The sequence below is a fragment of the Equus caballus genome, chromosome 7 (assembly GCF_041296265.1).
Source record: "Equus caballus isolate H_3958 breed thoroughbred chromosome 7, TB-T2T, whole genome shotgun sequence".
In the NCBI taxonomy this organism is placed as follows: domain Eukaryota; kingdom Metazoa; phylum Chordata; class Mammalia; order Perissodactyla; family Equidae; genus Equus; species Equus caballus.
Window position 1 is genome coordinate 84,022,189 of NC_091690.1, and position 12,128 is coordinate 84,034,316.

At 45.9% G+C, this 12,128-nt stretch overlaps 1 protein-coding gene across 18 annotated transcripts in view; it reads left to right on the plus strand.

The window, feature by feature from the left end:
- Positions 1-12,128, plus strand: part of TEAD1 (TEA domain transcription factor 1) — a 252,789-nt gene that overhangs the window by 64,158 nt on the left and 176,503 nt on the right. The gene's annotated exons all lie outside the window — the stretch shown is intronic.

Sequence of the window (12,128 nt, forward strand, 5' to 3'; positions counted from 1 at the left end):
GCTGGTAATGGGTTCCTCCTCTAAAGTGTTTATTGATTTGATTGGGAGAGGGGTTTTTCTTAAAAGATAAAAAAAATAAAACAATCTGCCTGTCTACCAGCTAGTGGTCTGGCTGCCACGAAGATTGTCATCTTAAAGCCTCTTTTTTTAAAAAAAAAACATTTGCAATAGATAGAGTCCTATTCAGAATACTGCCATGCCTTATATACTCATAATCCTGATATTTTAGCGTGAAGCAGAAATCGGCAACTACAAAATAATGTGACATTGGGGAACCTCTCCCCATCAATATTAACTGAAAAAAAACAGAGAATCCACTCTTTTCTTTTTCTTAAAGATTTTATTTTTCCTTTTTCTCCCCAAAGCCCCCCAGCACATAGTTGTATATTTTTAGTTGTGGGTCCTTCCACTTGTGGCATGTGGGACGCCACCTCAGCATGGCCTGACGAGCAGGGCCACATCAGCGCCCAGGATCTGAACCCGCGAAACCCTGGGCCGCCGCGGTGGAGTGCGCGAACTTAACCACTTGGCCATGGGGCCGGCCCCGGGAATCCACTTTTTTCTATTTGGAATTTTTTCTCTTCCTCCCTTGCAGCAGCTTCAGGCTGGGAATCTGATGTGCCTTTCAGAGTGAGCTCAGGCTCCCCTGCCAGGGTGTTCACAGCCAGTCTCACAGACGGGATTACAATGGGAAACTTAGTCCACCGGGGCACTGCCTGGGTCTTGGGGTTTACCTGCATAGCTGAAGAAAGGCATCTTTTCTTGTCGCTAGGTCTGTACCCACCCTCTTATAAAACAGCTGCTAGGAGCAAATTAAAGAGGCATAGTGTATGGAGTAACCCAGATGAAAGAACGGTGGAGGGAGAATCAATAACCTGCTAGCTCACTACAGGGATTGAAGTTGACTTTATTTGAAAGACCCAGGCCGGGCGAGACCACATCAAGCCAGCGGCGTTCCTGCATGAGGGCAGCACGGGAGTGAACTTTGGTTTCATTTTATAGGGGGGAAAATGCATAAATGCATTTTATCAGCCGTTTCTTTCTTGAAGATCAGACCCCCCTTCACTAGGCCTCATTAGCTCTGTCACGTTTGGATTTAGTTTTGAGAAAATTAAAGCTGAGTAATATCAGGAATTTGTTGAATGGAAATACTTGTTAAAACCTCCATTGACCCCAATCCAACTTTTATAAATAGCATTAAATAAGCAAACTAAAAAAAAAAACTTCATCCCCCTCTTGTCCTAAAATAATGTTTTTAAAAGCGCGTTCGAAGTAGTTAAGTATAATATAAATATAAGCTGCTCTGGATTGGATGTGAAATGAATGAGTTATTGTAGGGGCTGTAGTGGTGATGTTAAGACTGTAGTTAGGAAGTTAAAGTACGTTTCTGAAAACCTAGTTCCTCTTCGACTCAAACTCAAATATCTGCTTTTTTCTCCTGGGTTTTCTTCTTGCCTCTTCCCTCCTGCTCTTGGCCTGGTGTAGGCCCACTGTTATTTTTGTGGTAACCTGACACTTTGGCTCCCAGGCCCCTGGGAGGGTGAACTGGCTGTGAGCTGTCAAGGCAGCTCCCTCCCGCTGCCCATCTTTCAGGTGGAGCAGCCGCTGTGGGGGGCTGGGGACTGGGGGTCAGGGCTGGAATGCCACAGACTGAGGAGGAGGGGTGTGTGCCACCAGTAAAGACCTTGGGTTGTGGCTCATTAGGTGACAGGTCCTACCTTGAGGTGGAGGGAGGGGGGCAGCCAAAGTGATGCTGAGCCTAGAGGCCAGCTAGTCAGGGTTTTCAGAGACTGGAGGAAGGTTTCAAAGCCAGTGAATTTTTTAGTTCACTCTGTGGGTCAGGTCTCGAGTTTGCCTGAAGCTGTCTTTGTGATTCCTTAGACAAGGATGAATTTCTTAATAGCCATAAAAATGTATTAATATTTTATGTTCAATTGAACAATTATTTATTGAGCCTGAGTGGGGAAGAGGTGCAGAAATGAATGCAACAGAGTCCCTGCCTTCTGAAAATTTACAGTGTAGCAGGAAAGACAGATAGAGCAGTAGTCATTATTATATGCGTTTAGCACTTATTGAGAACCTATAGTTCTCTATAGGTTAACCTATAGCAGAGTTCTAAGATGTGTGTGCACACACATACCCACTAATCTGTTAGCATTTGGGTACGTAGTGTACATAATGATGCCGATGATTGAGACAACTGTACTTTACACGGATCATCTCCTTTAATCTTTACAACAGATAGGTCGTATTACTAATTCCCATTTTGCACAGAAAAAAAACAAACCTGAGACACAGCTAATAAATGGAGAACTATAATTCAAACTCTTTAGGCTTCTAAAACCCTATGTCCTCTTTGTATATGTGTAACTGCTTTGCCATGTAGACTCACCAGATGCACAGTGTGATCCCTGTAACTCTAGGGGTACCACAAAGGAAGACATTTAGCAAACATCATTGAGTTCCCACAACCTTATCTGGGCGTGGGAGACATGAAACGTAGGGATGCCCAGGAGCTTCCTGATTAGCAGGGAGACGGTATCTTAAGAGAAATTATGGTGAAGCGCACCAAGTATGGGGTTGGAAATGTGTTTGAGGTGCTATGGGGACATAGAAGTGACTTCTTTGATTCGAGAAGTCTGCTAAGGCTTCCCAGAGGAGAGGTTGGTGGCTTTGGTCTTGAAAGGACCAGTAGACATTCAGTAGATGGAGATGTTGGTGAGAGAAGCATCTGAGCAGAGGGGCCCAGGTGGCTCAAGGGGTGAAGCAGGCAGCCTGCTGTGTCCAGTGCCTGGGAGTGGTCGTGTGGCTGGAATGGAGGGAAACAGACTGAGATCAGGTGGTTAAGGCCATGGGTGCTCTACTATGCATTTGGGTCCTGGTGGGGGTGGGGATCTGCTGAAAGATTTCAAATGAGTGTATGAGAAAAGTCGTATTTGCATTTTAGGAAGACTACTCTGGCTGCAGGACAGAGCAGGAGAGGTTTACTAAAAATGTATCTCCTGGGGGTTCTGATTCACTACCTTTGGCATCAGAGCTGGGATCTACATTTTTAAGAAGCTGCCTCTGTCATCCTGATGTACATCTGGGCTTGGGAGCCTGGCAGGACCAGCTGGTTGGCAGTGGTGGTAGTGCAGGGGTGTAGAGGACAGCCCAGCTCCGAGAGAGATGTGGTCCTGCCGTGAGACAGGAGCAAAGTTGGGGGGAGTGGAGAGGAGTGGACGGGATTCGATTGAGAGATGAGGGGCCGAATGGACATTCTTGGTGACGTGTTGCCTCTGAAGGGATGGGAGGAGCCTGGGACAATGGCCCTCCCTTGGGTGCTGCTTCAGCCAGGTTCTCTGAGTAGTGGAGTCTCTCAGAGGGGCTGTGGGATTGGGTTCCCTCACCCAGGACCTGGAAAATCCTTTTCAGATTTTCATGGGCACTTTTAGAGACAGATCCTTAAGGCAGAGAAGTGACTTTGAAGGAAGGTGTGCCAGGTCTGTGAGGCATCGTACAGACTACCGTGAGGGTTTGGGTTTGTTAGCCTGGCCTTCGGGCCTTTCGGCCTCTCCTGTTGCGTCCTGTGAGTGGTACTGTTAGGCCTTGCACTGAGAGGGGATCCACACCCTGAAGGTCGGAGAGAGGGGGGCTTTGGGGGCACTTTGTAGGAGTAACTGGAAATAGATTGCATTTTAACGAGAGAGAGGAACTGAGGGTTCGGCCTTCCTTGTTCCTCTACCAGGGTTAGCAGAATCTGGAGGAGGAAGAGATCCTGGAAGGAAATATATAGCCCTGCCCCCTTTTTTGCCCTAAAGAGACTCTTCCTGTGTGTGTGCTGGGGAGCTGAGAAATGTTGATGGAATCAAGTTGTGGCCTTTGTCTTTTCCTCTTGATACAACTGAGTCATTTGCTGGGGGTGAGGGGGTCGGGGCTGGGGGGAGGAGGGAGGAGTCTGGTGGGTGGAGACGCCCTCCTTCAGAGCACCCTGGACCCTGCGGAGGGGAAGGCCAGAGAGCTGAGGCCTGATTTCAGGACTGGGCGCCCCAGCTTTTGTGTCTGTCCCTCTCTGCTGTGCTCTGGGCTGCTCAGAGCTGCTGCTGTGCATGCCGTAGGAGCTCAAGTAGTGTTGGTTAATTTGAATGAGTGGCTTATTGTCTAAAGGGGAAACAGTAATTACTCACTTACCCTGCCTCAGCCAGTTTTCAGCCCAAGTGCCAAAACTCTTTCTTCTGCTGAAGTTGAACTGGGTCTAAACCAAGGACTGGGGTTAAGCTTGGAGGACAGGGATGGAGGTGAGGGTGAGGCTTTGATTGGCCCCTGAATTCGCATGCCTCTCACTGTAAGACCTGTTTTGCAGCTGCTGCATCACTGTGTCATCATTAAATGGCAGACTGTAGATCTCATCTGAAGGGTGGGGACTCAGGTCTGTCAGTAACATTGGGAACCAGCGGACACTTGTGAACAACAAACAGTGTCATATATTTTCGGTTAGTTTGTACATTTGCTCGAGTCCCCACTAGCTGGCATTTGCCCACTGGCCATTCACAGACACGTGTGTCTTTGTGTGAGCATAACGCTCTAGTCCCCGTACTGGGTTTGGGGATGACCACACTGTGAGCACACAGCCCTCTTTGGCGACCAGGGAAATCGTGTGGAGGGCTGCAAGACGAAGTCTCATGAGCCTTGATTGGAAGTGCCGAGTGACCGGGTACCGGGTGGAGGGAATCCTGCGGCTCTGGGCTGTTTAAACAAGCCCACCTGTATAGACAGATGGCCGCTGTCCTTTGGTGCATGAAAACGCCTTTATCCATTAGGAATGCTTAAGAGATGTGCAACCTTATAGCACTTGAATTTATCTGGAAAACTCTTCTGGCCTTGGACCACACTGGAAATTCTTTTGAGGAACAAAATGTGACTCCAAATTTATAAAATTATTTGTTCTTCATCCCCAAATAGACACACACACACACACCCCTTCAGGAGTTGCTTGCACACTCCTGATGTTGCTGGTATTTTCTTGTTGCCTTTGTGTGAAATAGTCCAAACCTTTTGTCATGGCATGTGAGGCCCCTTGTGACCAGCTGAGCTGACTTTTTCAGCCTCTTCTCCAGCCATTCTGCTTTCTTGCTCTGCCATCTCTTTACCATGTACCCTCCACAGATGCTCTTCTCCGAACAGGCCTCCCTGTGTGTGTCTTGTAATCGGCCTGGTGAATTCTGCTCAGGCTTCAAGACCAGCCTAAACGTCACCTCCCGTGAGGTCCTTGTCGACGTGAGAGACAGAATCAGCTCCTATTTCTGTGCTCCCACAGCACTTTGTTTATTCCTCCTTCGACATCTTAATATTCATTCACTTGTTCATTTATTTATTCGCCCGTGCACTCATCATTTGAGGCATCCATTCAGATATCATTTGGGGGGGAGCATTTCCTCTGTGCCAGGCATTCTGTTAAATGCCAAGGATAGAAAAATGACGGAAGGCATGGACCTAAGTCTTAAAGATCTCACCACCCCATGAGGCTGACAGACATGAGCAAATCATTCCTATGCAGGAGTGAGGTGAGTTCCTTTGTCCTGGCGAGCAAAGGTGCTATCTGCGGGAATATGGAGGAGGAAGAGTGGGGAGAGGGCAGGGCCGGCTTCCCAGTGGAGGGGCTTGAAGTCTTGAAGGATGATTCACTTACTTACCTGTCTCCCTGCTGGAAGGGTGCTCCTTAAGGACAGGGGGAGGGTAGCATATTTATTGATCTCCATCTCTCTACTGCCTGGCATGTGGGTGGGGACACATGGCGGGGCAGATAGTTAGAAAATAGAAATAATTTCCCCTTCGTTTCTTTCTTTTTTTTTTTTTTTAAATTGGCACCTGGGCTAAGAACTGTTGCCAATCTTTTTTTTTTTTTTTTCCTGCTTTATCTCCCCAAACCCCACCCCGTACACAGTTGCATATCCTAGTTGCGGGTCCCTCCAGTTGTGGGATGTGGGACGCTGCCTCAACGTGGCCTGACTAGTGGTGCCATGTCCGCGCCTAGGATCCGAACCCTGGGCCGCCGCAGTGGAGTGCTCGAACTTAACCACTCGGCCACGGAGCTGGCCCCTTCCTTTGTGTTTCTACCCTGTCTTGATTTGGAATGAATTTAAGCCAGCTTGCAAAGCTGTAAAATAGCATAAATTAAAAGTCGGGGAAGGAAGAAAAAGAAAGGGGATAGAGGTAAGTGCCTAAAGTGTATTTGGCAATGAAACCAGACTTGCTGACCAGATCCTCTCCGTGCTTTTTCTGAGGGTCTGCCAGTGAGGCTTGGTGCACCTTGGTGGCCAGTGAGTAAAGCCAAGACTTCATCAGTTGACCACAGTAAAAAGCACAGTGTTTTGTTTGTCATCAAACTTTCCTTTGGGATCTTTGTGAAGAGCAATCTGTGATGTGATGAGGGACATCCTCATCCTCCTTGGGGTAAATCCAGTGACTAATTCATGGGATGTTTCTTGGTACGCTGACAGCATCACATACAAGCATAATTCAATAAGAGCAATTGATTCAGAGCTCCTGAAATAAAATTCTTCTAAAGTAACTGTGGGATCAGAAAGGTATGGGAACAAATGGGTTAGTTCTACCTCTTGTTCTGTCTTCTCCCACTTTTGTCCAGTGTCCTAATGCTACGTGCCACTGTCCTCAGTCCTGGAGGTCACAGAAGCTCTACTTCTGCTCCCAATAAATTTATGATCATATTTTGGGACTCAAATACTCCTGGGTGATTTGGGGAGTGTATCAGGCTCTGTGTGCTCAGTCCATTAGGAATGGGTATTAAAGGCAAGTAGTCCAGACCCAGCCCCCACTCCAAGTGATAGCCTGATTTTTGATGGTTGAGAGGATGGACAGGAGCAAAACATGTTGTGAATCGTGTTCTTGGTTACCCTAAGTTGGCAGGAAGAGGAGTGTTTTCCCTCTGGGCATGACGGAACCTAGATTTTGGATCCCCCAATGTGAGTGCTGATGAGACCCCTGTGGCTCTCTTGGATCTTTAGAGAGCATTGGAATGCCAGTGCAGCCAGCGGAAGAACCAGAGCAGGGCTTGGATTTCACAGTTCTGGACTTTAAAATACCAGCTTGCTTCCACTTCTCCTTGTTGATTGGTTTATGATCCAGTCACAAGTGAACGGTGGATTTACCTCTTGCCTTTGTCCACCAGCTCGCTGTCTGAATAATCCAGGGTAGCTGGAGGCGTGGCCAGGATGAGAGAAGCATCCTAAGTCACGGAAGCTGGAGAAGAAGGCCTGGGACCTTTTCTTTATGTAGAGTAGGGAGGGCCTTTCCTGACAGAGCAGAATTAGAATTCCCAATCAGCCCAAGTCGCTGCATCGGGGCAGGGCAGCTGCTGGGACTGGGAGTCTGTTCAGAGCCAACACATCATGAGGTTGGCTGGCAACAGACTGTGTACAACTAGGTGAGTCTCCACTGGCCTTCTGTAAGAAGGATGACACTCCAGGTATGACCCATAGACTTGCCACCTGGGGAACCAGCACCGACTGTAGGAAATGCCAGGGCATTTCCTTGGGCATGGGGCTGAGATGGACCCACTTGAAATGCTTGTCTTAGAGTTTGGCCAAATGCAGTGTATGTATTTATCTTGTATGTTGATATCTTTTAAGATAAGAACTCTCTACTTTTGATTTTTAATTCGTACTCATTGTTATTTGAAATGCTAAGGCATCATGATAATCTGGTGGTGAATTTTACCAACTAAGAAAGTGATGTGATCCATAATTTAGTGACTAAGGAGTATTACGTTCCTGGTATGTTTTCTTTGTTTCTGGTAAGCATTATGGTTGGTGAGTCTGCCTCAAATGTATGTTCACTTTACAGACCTATTGGAATTGAAGAGTTAATTTTGGGATTTTCTATGACTGTTAGACCTGGGAAAGGGCCTACACGTTTTCCTTTTGAAATGTGTACTGACAGCTACTTACTGCTAACTCTTGCTGCATTTTTTCTCTTAGAGCAGGAGAGAAGCTTGTTTCTGGGTTTGAAATGAGTTTCCTGAGGTTAAATTGTCCACCTCCCAGGGATCCATGACTCAGGCTGCGGGTCATGTCATCTTGCTCGCGGTCCCCTTATGAGTGCACTGTCTTGATATCACGCCTTCACTTGGGAATGGTCAGATGGGACAGACTGCCTAGACCTGAGCCTATGGCCTTGTCCTTTTGAAGGAGTCTGCTGATGAAGGAGAGCAGTGATTGGCTTGACTGCTGGTAGTGATGGGAGAAAGGAAGAAGCAGGAATTTCTGTTCTCAGTGGCTAACAGATTCATTAAGGGGATGGGGAAGGTGATTCCCCTAAAGGCTGGTAATACAGAGCTGCATAGCATGAAATCAATCAGAGCCTTTCTTGAGCTGTCACCTGGGCAAGTGCTTAGGGCTGATGGAGCGGAGAATTAATCAGGGAATCTCAGGAGGGTAATGCTAAGTCCTCTAATGGGGTGCTCAGCATCGGGGGCTTGGTGAAGAGGTATTGGCTTGTTGATGGATCCTGTTGATATGGAAGTGATTTTCGAAAATGAGAAGGAGTAATTATCCACTCCTTCCTGCTGAAATCAGAGGGAACCTATTGGCAGTTGGAGCCTATGACACCAGGGCTCACTGGCCGTCCTGGCTCCATGGCACGTGTGGCCTCCGTTCTCAGTGTCAGCATTCCCTGAAAGTTCTGCTGGCTCTCTGACAGTGACTGACCTTCTGCAGTTCCTTTTCTCTGGAGGCTGTTTTCAAAATCTGGGCTGCCGATCGTCACCTGTATTTCGTAGGCCACTTGTTAGCAAGTTTGGCTGGTGTCTGAAATGGTAGGAAAATAACTCGCTCTCCTTTGCATATGCAAAAGTGGTTAACCATCATTAGTGCCTGACATTCCTCCCAATTACCCAGGGAGGTGAGTCAGCATCATCACTATTCATTAGGAATTAATTAGACTGGGCTTGATGGTGTCAGTTGTGGACAGAGCTGAGAATTCAGCACTGCCTACGTTCTGTTCCTCTGAAATCCAGCCTCCAGCTCACTATCTAGTGAGGATATAGTGTGAGTCTGATATTCTCATGGAATGTGCATTCTGTTTGGAGAATGACTCCTAGATTCAAATTCTGTTACGTATATGACTTTAGTCAACTTCTTTAGGTCTCTGGACCTTAAAGATGGGGATAATACTCAACAGGTGTAGTGCAATGATTGACTAAGATCCTGGAGGTGAAAGCTTCTGGCATTGTCTTGAAACCTGGTCCTTTGGGAGAAGGCTGGACTTGGATTTGAGGTACTGTTCACTTTGGCAGGAAAGCACTTTTTTTCTTAGTCTGTTTGTTGGGGGGCAGCTTTTCTCTTCTGAGTAAAATTTGGGCTTTTACCAAGATCACGGTGACCTTTGAGCCATCAAATGCTTGGTTGAGTTGTCTACTACAAGTATCATTCCAACCATGTGATTCTCTTTCTTTAAACCCTAAAATGGCTCCCACCTGTGCTTCTGCATTCTCCTGCGCTCTTAGAAATCTTTTTTCTCAGCTTTACTCTCACTGCCACTCCCTATATGTTGCCTTTTGCACTCTCGCTCACTCCAATCTGCGTTGTTATCATTTTTCACTTCTTTGAGTTTCTTCCTTGGCCGCCTCTTTGGCTTCTGGTCTTTAGACCCTTGTCACTTTGCCGCCTTTATAGCTTTTCTTGGAGCTGTCACCTTCTCGTTCTCATCTTCTCTAGTGGCCAAAAGAAAACGGATATGGAGAAGGTAAAATAGTGTATCTCCAAAATTACCATTCCCCTCAAAATAATGTTTGTGGTAGAGCAGCTTACCTCCTAGAGGACCCAAACCGTGTTTATCCCTTTAACACAGAAGGATTATTTGTTGTCAGTAATCACCATTCATAAATAAGAAGCTGGATTAGACAGCCAACTCTTCATTATCCAAGCTGTACCTGACTTAAGTCTGTCCTCATACGTCTTCCTAATTTGGTGATTTCCTCTGGGGCTCTTACTGCTCTTTAGAACCTTGGCCAGAGTCAGGCTGAGGAGTGGGAAGGGAGCTGAAGCTCCTCCCCTTCTCATGGAAAGCTTGATGACAAGTTCAGTCATGTTGTTATCAAAGAATGTTCATGTCATCTGGTTGTTGGTTCATTCTCTCTTTTTCTCAGTATTTATTATGCTAGATACTGCGCTAGCGCTGGGGATACTGTGGTGAGTGTAACAGTCCCTACCCTCAAGGACATTGGGGTGTGGACGGGGGAGCAATAATAAACCAACTCACTAAGTTCTATTCTAGGTAGAATCTCTGGGAAGACAAGGTGATGAATGACAATGTTGGCATCCTTCCGTGTTAATGATGGAAACTGAGGCACATGGGGCTACAAGTGCCGTGTGGTCCTGGGTTACTCAGGTAGAGACAGAGTCCTAACTCCCAGTCTAGCTCTTTTCCTGGTGCTTCATAGAGTATTAAGACATGGTCTAGAACAAGCTGTCTGGATTTTTTTGTGACCCTCATGTTCAATGGCATTTCATTAATCCTGAGGGTTAGTTAAAACTAACTCTTTTATTTAAGAGCTCTTAAATCACCCATAAGTGGGTAAGATGCTTACATTATGAGAAACCCACAGGAATTAAGATGAAGGGAGCAGCAGATTCCTGAGTCCTGTGTCATAGCCCTTGTGTATACATTCCTTGAATAGAATTGGTCAGAAGCACCTGCATTTGACTGTCTCACCCTTCTTCCCCTAGGCTTTTATATTAAATGTGTATTAGTCGAGTATACATGTGATGTCATTCCGCTGTACTCATGTTACCCTTCTTGAAGTGTCAGTGACTAATTGTGAAAGAATGATCCGTGTAGGGAGTGTGGCTCCTGGGGCAGTTAGCAGGAGGGTTGTGTCACTGGTAACAAGTTCTTTTCGGAGTTTATTATAGTGTGCCTGTGGAGAGTTTCAGGAGAAAAGGAGTTTTTAGAAAGTGATAATCACACTCAACAATGAAAAGCTCCTCTAAGATGAGGAACAAGACAAGGATGCTCACACTTGCCACTTTTGTTCGACATAGTATTGGAAGTTCTAGCCAGAGCAGTTAGGCAAGAAAAAGAAATAGAAGGCATCCAAATTGGAAAGGAAGAAGTAAAACAATCGCTGTTTGCAGATGACATGATATTAGTATAGAAAACCCTTAAGATGCCATCAAAAAACTATTAGAACTAATAAACAAATTCAGTAATGTTGCAGGATGCAAAATTGATATACAGAAATCTGTTCTGTTTCTATACATTAATCATGAACTAGGGGCCTGCCCGGTGGTGCAGCAGTTAAGTTTGCACATTCTGCTTTGGCGGCCCAGGTCACTGGTTCGGATCCCGGGTGCAGACCTACGCACTGCTTGTCAAGCCATGCTGTGGTGGGCGTCCCACATATAAAGTAGAGGAAGATGGGCACGGATGTTAGCTCAGGGCCAGTCTTTCTCAGCATAAAGAGGAGGACTGGCGGCAGATGTTAGCTCAGGGCTAATCTTCCTCAAAAAGAAAAAAAAAAACTAATAGAGAAAGGAATTGAAGAAGACACACATAAATGGAAAGATGTTCTGTGCTCATGGATTGGAAGAATTAATATTGTTAAGAAGTCCATACTATCCAAAGCAATCCACAGATTAAATGCAGACCCTATCAAAATTCCAATGGCATTTTTCACAGAAATAAATAAACAATCCTAAAATTTGTATGGAACCGTAAAAGACCCTGAATAGGCAAAACAGTGTTAAGAAAGAACAAAGCTGGAAGCATCATCCTCCCTGATTTGAAACTATATTACAAAGCTGTAGTAATTAAAACAGTGTGGTATTAGTATAAAAAGAGACACACAGATCAATGGAACAGGATGGAGAGCCCAGAAATAAACCCGTGCGTATATGATCAATCAGTTTACGACGGAGGAGCCAAGAATATACAGTGGAGAAAGGACAGTCTCTTCAATAAATGGTGTTGGGAAAACTGGACAGCCGCATGCAAAAGAATGAAACTGGACCACTATCTTACAGCATACACAAAAATTAACTCAAAATGGATTAGAGACTTGAATGTAAGGCCTGAAACCATAAAAACTCCTAGAAGAATGCATAGGTGGTAAGCTCCTTGGCATAAGTCTT